The sequence below is a fragment of the Equus caballus genome, chromosome 27 (genome assembly GCF_041296265.1).
Source record: "Equus caballus isolate H_3958 breed thoroughbred chromosome 27, TB-T2T, whole genome shotgun sequence".
In the NCBI taxonomy this organism is placed as follows: domain Eukaryota; kingdom Metazoa; phylum Chordata; class Mammalia; order Perissodactyla; family Equidae; genus Equus; species Equus caballus.
In genome coordinates, this window is record NC_091710.1 from 51,615,757 (window position 1) to 51,623,395 (window position 7,639).

At 51.0% G+C, this 7,639-nt stretch overlaps 1 long non-coding RNA gene across 1 annotated transcript; it reads left to right on the plus strand.

Moving 5' to 3' along the window:
• Nucleotides 1-2,046: 2,046 nt before the first annotated feature.
• LOC106782649 (uncharacterized) lies at nt 2,047-3,582 on the plus strand. The gene is made up of 2 exons (XR_001379916.3): nt 2,047-2,215; nt 3,379-3,582. It is a non-coding gene; the product is annotated as an uncharacterized lncRNA (long non-coding RNA).
• Nucleotides 3,583-7,639: the final 4,057 nt, after the last annotated feature.

The window sequence follows — 7,639 nt, forward strand, 5'->3', positions numbered from 1 at the left end:
GGCTCCCACCTTCCCAGCTTGGAGCAGGAAGGCAGCTTCAGAGGCATCCATGGAAGCAGCTGCTTGTCTAGTGGGTGACAACTTCCTGCCACCACATAAGGCTCATGCCGTGCTGTGACCATGAAGCTTGAGCCTTGGTTTTCTTGGTCCTTTGTGAAGAAACTGGAGACTTCTGAAAGCCCCTGTAGCAGGCTGAACAATGACACCAGGGCATCAGCTGTCAGCTCTAGAACCTGTGAACGGACCTATTTGGTAAAAGGGTCTTTGCAGATGTGATTAAGTTAAGGGTTTTGAGATGGGAGATTATCCTGGACTTTTCCAATGTGCCCTAAACACCAGCTCAAGTCATAAGACAGATATGCAGAGGGAAATCAGAAACCACAGAAGAGCAGGAGGCACCGGGACCACGAAGGTCGAGACTGGAGGGATGTGGCTGAAACTCGAGGGGTACCAGCAGCCACCAGACGCTACAAGATGGTAAGGACAGACTCTCCCTAGAGCCTCCAAGGGAGTGTGGCCCAGCCAACACTGCAACTTCAGCCCAGGGACACTGATCTCAGAGTTCTGGCCTCCTCAGCTCTGAGAGAATCAATTTCTGTTGTTTGAAGCCACCACGTTTTTGTCATTTGTGACAGTGGCCTCAGGAAAGGAATCCAGCTCTAACCCCACCCAGGTGCTGGAGAAACACAACACAGAGGAGGACACTGCGGGCCCTATGGAAAAGGAGGTTGACAAGAAGTAAAACCCCACCTGGCACTGCTTTGTGGGGAGGACCTTCAGGTTACATGACACAGGAAACCACACATTTCATCTACGTCTACCTGGGCTAAGTGGCCATTCTGCTGTTCACATCTGGGTAAAAGCAAGGATGTGCCACACACCCAGTGATCCATCCAAAAACGAGGACTGAGGCCTAAATTCCAAATGCTGGGGACTGGAGTCTTCTGCCTCGCCTGAGGGAGCAACCTCGATCTTTGAACCTTTACCTTGTTGTTTCCTACAGGGCATGCTCTCTGCTGATTTGTTGTGGTTACAAAACAACCAGCAAACAACTTATGTATGTCTTTATTTTCACTGAGAAAGACGAGACTTCACTACTTCAACAGGAGGGTCCATCTTGTCAGGACTTGCTGTTATGGGAGAAAATTGTGACAGATCACTTGTGCACTTATCCTTCTCGTGACCACCGTGACATGCCAGACCTGCTTCTACTGCAGGCGTGAACAGCAGAGGAGGCCCATGAGAATGTGCATGAAGACTGCACAGCAAAGCTATGGCTGCGGATACCTCCCCCAAGCATCTCCAGGGGTCCCGCGATATCTAACAGGAATCTAGAACACTCCCCCCATATCACATGTGAAAGCACTGCTTTACCTGACTACTACAAAAGCACAGATCTGTTCCCAGGACCCCCCACCAACCCTGCCCAGCCCCCCATCATTGCTGGGCTTCCTCTGTCTTACAGCCTCAAATCTCATTGCCAGCCAATTGTAGATAACCAAAAACTCAGCCCAATCCAGAGAAAATAAACAAGGGCCACAGCTGGAGCAATCCAGAGGAAGGTCAGGCTTTGGGACCAATGTCCCCAGGAACCCAGGATATTTTCACCACTGTCTGATTTGTGCACAGATCCACTTCTTTACAAAAGCGAGACGGCTGCTGCAATCCTGGGGCAATGTTGTTTTTGTACCTTTCAAGACAAAAAGAGCTTTTCTTTCTCCGATGACTGAACAAACATGCTGAGCTTCACAGTCGTGGAAGTTTCCACCACAACTCACCCCTGATCATCAGTTTGGTGAATGGAATCTCCCTTCTAGTTGCTGGGGCCTTGGTTAGGGGTCCATCCTCAAACACTCTCTGAGATCAGATATGTGGGTCAAGCATCCCACCTCAGAGTGAGAAGGGAGGCCACTCTCACATGAATGGTGTGCCTGAGGAAGGGGGGTTGGGTAACGGACAGGGTCCCATGTACGGAAATCAATAGTTGTCTATAATCAGCATCATAGCAGGCAAGGTTGCAAAACAAGTGCTATTGTGCAAGCACCCAGGAGCCTTATAACAGAGTTTCCTCCCACCCACAGCAGCCTCGCTCGTCCCAGTCTCAGAGCAGCTCCTCCACCTCCTCCGCCACCCAGGGTCCAGCCAGCAACCACCATGGGGGGCCTCTGCTTCATGCTGCTGACCTGCTTCATCCTCTTTGCTCACTTTGGCCCAGGTGAGCTCTGAAGCCTGGCTGGTGTGGGGCACGGGGGTCTCATGCCCAGGGAATGGGGACCAGGCCGTATAGGCAGAGTGGTTCAGGCTCTAGAAATAAGTAACAAAGCTGAGTGTCAAGGAGTGCATCAACCAAAGGATGAGAGTCTCAAGGGAGATTCTTAGTTTTCTCTTAATGGACTGAAACACAGCCCTCAGTATCTCTCAAGCTAAGTTTGGGGTCATTTCCCTGGAAGATGAACCCAGGGAGTAGGTAGAGATGACACCACTGGGCCAGGCCAGGCTTTCTATCCTTGGAACAGGCCATGGAGATAACTTCATGTAGGAGGTGCTGTCTCCAGGGCTTTTTTACTGTCCAACATCCCTGCCTGGGAGAGAGCCCAGGATAAGGGAGAAAGCTGGACACAGGAGCCAAAACATCAGTGTGTTTTTCTCAGCTCCAACACTGACTCACAGTGTGCACTTAGACAAGTCACCTAGCTGTCCTCACACTCAACCCTGTCTTCTCCTGAAAATGACAACAAACCCCAGAGTCCTACAGAGTCTGATTGAGGACAAACAAGGGAGAATGTAGGAGGGGCCTCATAGAGGCACAGAGACATGCCAGGTGTGTTCCCCCTCTTTGATTCCTGCCCTTTTACTGTGTGTGGTCTCTGACTGGATGCCCCGTGGTGACAGGCCCACACCCCAGCCCCTCCTGAGGCCTGGACGCAGCACAGGGGATGGCAGGACAGAAGGCCCCTAACCCCATCTGCTCTTTCTGCTCATTTCCTCTGGCCCAATCTCTCCTGTCCTTTTGTGCCCAGGGCATGTCGGGGTGTGCAGTGTGGGTTGGTTCTCATCAGGCTGCATGAGGCTGCACAGAGTCCCCTTGAGCATCTGGAGCAGGGGCTGGACGCTGGGGTGCAGGCAGGGGAGCCTTGAGTCAGCATTCAGGGCAGACACTTCGGTACCTGCCCTCTTTAGAGCAGAGGCTGTCCTGCCCGCCAGGAACCAACGCAGCAGTGGCAGCAGAGCAGAAGGAGCGGGGGCTCCGTAGGGTTTCTGAGGGAGGCGCCTGCAGAAGGAGCCTCTCCTTCCGGCTCTGCGGTGCACATGTCATGACCCCGCATTCTCAGTGATTACTGCTCCCAGTGAGTGACTGAAATATCTTCCTCTCCACAGCCCGGGTCCAGGGTGTAGACTCACAGAAGGAGTGCCATAAAAGAGATGCCGATTGTTATTTGTTTTCTTGCCCAGAGGCTCATCAACGTCTTGGTACCTGTTGGTTTGGAATAGGGAAATGCTGTCTGCAGTGGGGATGAGCTGAAGAACAGGGAGGACAAGGAGCCCAGAGAATGAAATAAAGGGCTGACTATAACTCTTAAAGTGCTGTGATTATTTCCTGAAATTAAAGAAATGACCCGTGCTGTATGTGAGAAAGATGATTACTACCTGTAACAGTGACTGAGAGAGACGTGTGTGGAAGCAGAGAGGGAATGGATGTGCGCGTGACAGGGCCTAGGAGTGGGGAGGCCTGGTTGCCTGGGATGGGAGATGCTTTTACATGGAAATGTTGGAGTTTCAGGTATGTGCTGGAAGAGGAGATTCTAAGCCCTTTTACTAATATTTGTGCAGCAGACACTCAAGATGCAAGATTTTTGGCGAGGCCGCTCTTCTCCTTTTTGTTTTTCTTCAGTCTTAGGAATTACCGATGGGCCAGGTATTCCCCAGAAGATTTGCAAGCTCTTTGAGACAAGGGAAGTGGGTAGAATCTGAAGGTTCTCTAGAGCTCAATTTCCAGTCTGGCAAGGATTTTTCTTAAGGACAATTGGTCTTTGTTTCTCAGAAATTGGGTTGTAACTTAAATGACATTTAGGTCGATCTACCTGTCCAACTACATCATAAAGGCACAGAGAAACCACTCAAGTTTCCTCCAAGATGGAGTTTCTGGGTCTTATTTGCCTTCTCAGTTTTTAATTGATCAGTTAACTCATCAGTTTTGACTATGGATGCAAGAGGCGTCCCCAAGAGAGAGTGCGAAAGGAGCAGCCCTCACAAGATCCAGAAAGTTCCCTCCCAGAAATAGTCCAAGAAAGCAAGGCTTCTGCTGCACAGATGGTAGTGCACTACCAAGGAACAAAGGTTGAGACGACAAAGGCCCCCATGCACTTGGACCCCTCATGACCAGGGAGGTCACAAAGCCAAGCCCTCAAGACACAGCACTAGACAAAAAGAAAAAAATCTCATCTCATAGGCACATTAAGAGTTTTAGCTATGCTTTGGGTCTCTCAGAGCCAGCTAATACCCAGGAGGGAGATGCCACAGGGCTGGGGATTGTGTAAGAGACTTCTCGAGGTGGTGAGCGCCTTAATGGCTCTTTACTGCTCGACCCATGCCCACCAATATTCCAGCCATTTTGGCTTCCAAGATGCCCTTAGCAACAGAATCCACCTTATGCACACACTGCATGGGCAGACCCTGCAGCAAAGCCTATAGGCCCACCCCAGACAACAGGCTTATGGAGGGCCTGCATCTTGCTCTATGGTTTTCCATTTTTGTGACAAATGATACACACACAAGAACAGAGACAAGGAGAAATACTGGCTGTCTCTGGGAGGACAAGGATCGAGGCAATGAGTCCTCAGTAGCTCATACTGCCTACTTACAGCTAAAAGGAGCCCAATTCAGGAGAATGCAGCCTAAGGAGCTACAGGCGGGATGGAATTAGCATTTCCCATTGTTTCAGAATCTAGACAAGCTGGGCAAAAGTATATTTATGTTGCAGCTACAATCATATAGTGAAAATTTCAAGCATCCCTGAAATCAAAGCCCTTACAATGAAGGCCCGACCAAGGCTTTCTTCTAATGACCAATGTAATTCCCATGAGGCTGACGGCAGCTTGGAAGGACTCTTAGCCACAAGCAGGAGTGCAACCTGCATTTCTGTCCAACTATCTCTTACTGCAAAATGGGGAGCAACCATATTTCTGTCAGACCATATTTTGAGACACACCCCTCCCGCCCCCTCCCCTCACAACCTGACAGTTATCAAGGCAAGCCCTCAGGACACAGAACAAGCTTGGTAAGATTCTGCTGTCCTCTGTAAACATTTACAGCTTCTGGAAACTTTCAGTCAAAAGGTGGAGCCCTTGACTCTTTAAAGAGTAAAGACTTTCCCTTGTTCCTTGGTTTGGAGGCTCAAAAAAAGCCCAAAATGGCCACTGAAGTTTTAAATTATCCCAGGTGATCTTGCCAGCTGTTTACAATTATCCCCATTTTAAGGGCTTTTCCCAAGGTGGCCACAACAAACAAGGTAATTTCTAAAGAGAGTTCGTTACAATCACTGAGAAACTCAGTCCCCAGGCAGCCGATTTTAACAAGTAGAACAGTCAGACATAGACAAATTTGAAAAGACACCAAAATCCAGTACTTCTGGGACCCTAGCCCAGAGCTCAGGACTCTAACCCAATCCTTTTGAGTGCCCCAGCGGCTGTGACCCCCTTAAATTGTCTCCCACAATCCCAGCCTTGAGACTTTAACCCAGCAACCAGATCTCACCAGTGGGGCCTCTAACCCACGATCCTGAGGAGATATTAGACAACTTTAGGCACAGGTGCATTTTAACGAGGTCACTCACCCAAACGACATCAGATTCTGTAGCTCTTTAAAGACACAGACACAAACACAAACATAGAAAAACCAAACGCCAGTGAACCAGTTCCTAGATTTCGGGTGAAGTCCTATTGCTCCTCCCACTCTGGCAGGGCACCCTATTAACCTGATGGTCCCCTCTCTCAAAGAGGGTACCGCAGATGGGTGGGGAAGGAAAGATCTCAGTGGTGCAACACCAAGGCAATTTACCCTACTTCAGGGTGTGAGCCCCTCGACCCACCAAAAGTAGCCATTTCTGTTTCCACCATTTGGAGCATTAGGAGGCAGCTGGCATGGGCACAGGAGAGCAGGAAGGGCACATCCTCAGGACAAAGGCAGTCTCAGTGGCCTCTAGGGGCTTATCCAACAAATCACTCATCAGAGGTCAACTAGTCATGAGCAGGAATTATTGTCCCTTTACAGTTCCCAGATTTCTCTTATGGCACTAAGGGCCTGATCAGCTTATCATGAGAGAAAAGCCATCAGGAGGCAAGATGGTGGCAGAGAAAGGGCATTTTGTTACAGCTTGCTAACAAGAGAGAAGATGGCCAACTAATGTCCAAAAGGACCATCGTAAGCGGGGCACAGAATCTGGAAGCAGTTATATAGGACAGTGGGTTACAGGGGAGGGGATTAGGAATGACCCAGGAGTCCCCACACCAGCTCTTTCAGTTGTCTTTGACAATGGCTCTCAGCATAGACTCTCTGTTCAGGTGTCATCACATTCCTAAGGAACTCAAAAGAACAAAGTTATCGTTTATCACATCTGGGAGGTACGTGCACCAGCAGGGGTCATAAAATCCACAAAGCAGGTGGGTCTCCTGGAGGGTGCATGTCCTGCTGGGTTAGTCACTCAGAGGTCATTCAAAGTTACAACATGGTTTCTCTTCTACAGTACGGGTCCCTTATGTCAACCTTGTGTTGAGCTGGTATCATAACCACCCCCCGACTAACCTACCTGCAGTCACTAACCCTCAAGAAGTCCTTTTCCAGGGCCCTTAGAAGGTTGGAAACAGCAGAGAAAAGGCCTCTGCCCACATTGGAGGCTGGATCTGATTTGAAAACGCTGCCCTTCCTCCCACCCTGCTACCAACTTAGGATAAAGTAGAACCATTCACCGGGTCCTCAGAGCTCAGGCCCAAATGCCTGTTGCATTTGGATCTCTGGTCAGAAACCTCCCTGCCTTGGGGTGGCAGCAAAGGAGGCTGGCCCAGGAGGCACCACGGCGGGGCGTTGGCCCAGCAAGGAGGATGCACGCAGGAGTCCTGAGGCTCTCCATCTTGCTCCTGGCATCTGAGCAGAGCCCCCGTGAGTGCAGGGCAGCCGAAGGCCGGCCGCCTGCCATGCTCGCCCCTCCAACATCCCAACCTACCCAGATGCCCCAGGAAGCAAGCTCCAACCCTACAGGCGCAGGTAGCCTGACTAAGCCTGGGCACAGCACCGTGTGCCAGTGCAGACACGAGGGCACCCCACCCCGCCGGCTGAGCACCCCAGCCCAGTTCTTCGTGGATCCCCGCGGATGCACGATACTCCTGTGGATGCCTGATTCTCCCCAAGGATGCATGGTCCCTCGTGCATGAGCCCCCCACGAATGCACGATCGCTCCACGGATGCATGATCCTCCTTGGATGCTTGGTCCCCCAAGGATGCAGAATCTTCTCCTAGAGCCTAGGCGCTTGTAGCCGGCCCTTTCATCCAGAACGGGCTCCTGGACTCAGTGAAGTGCTGCGGGTGCGAAACGTGCTGAAGGCCCGCGTGGGGGCGCCCTGCTCTCCCACCACGGCGCCCGGCC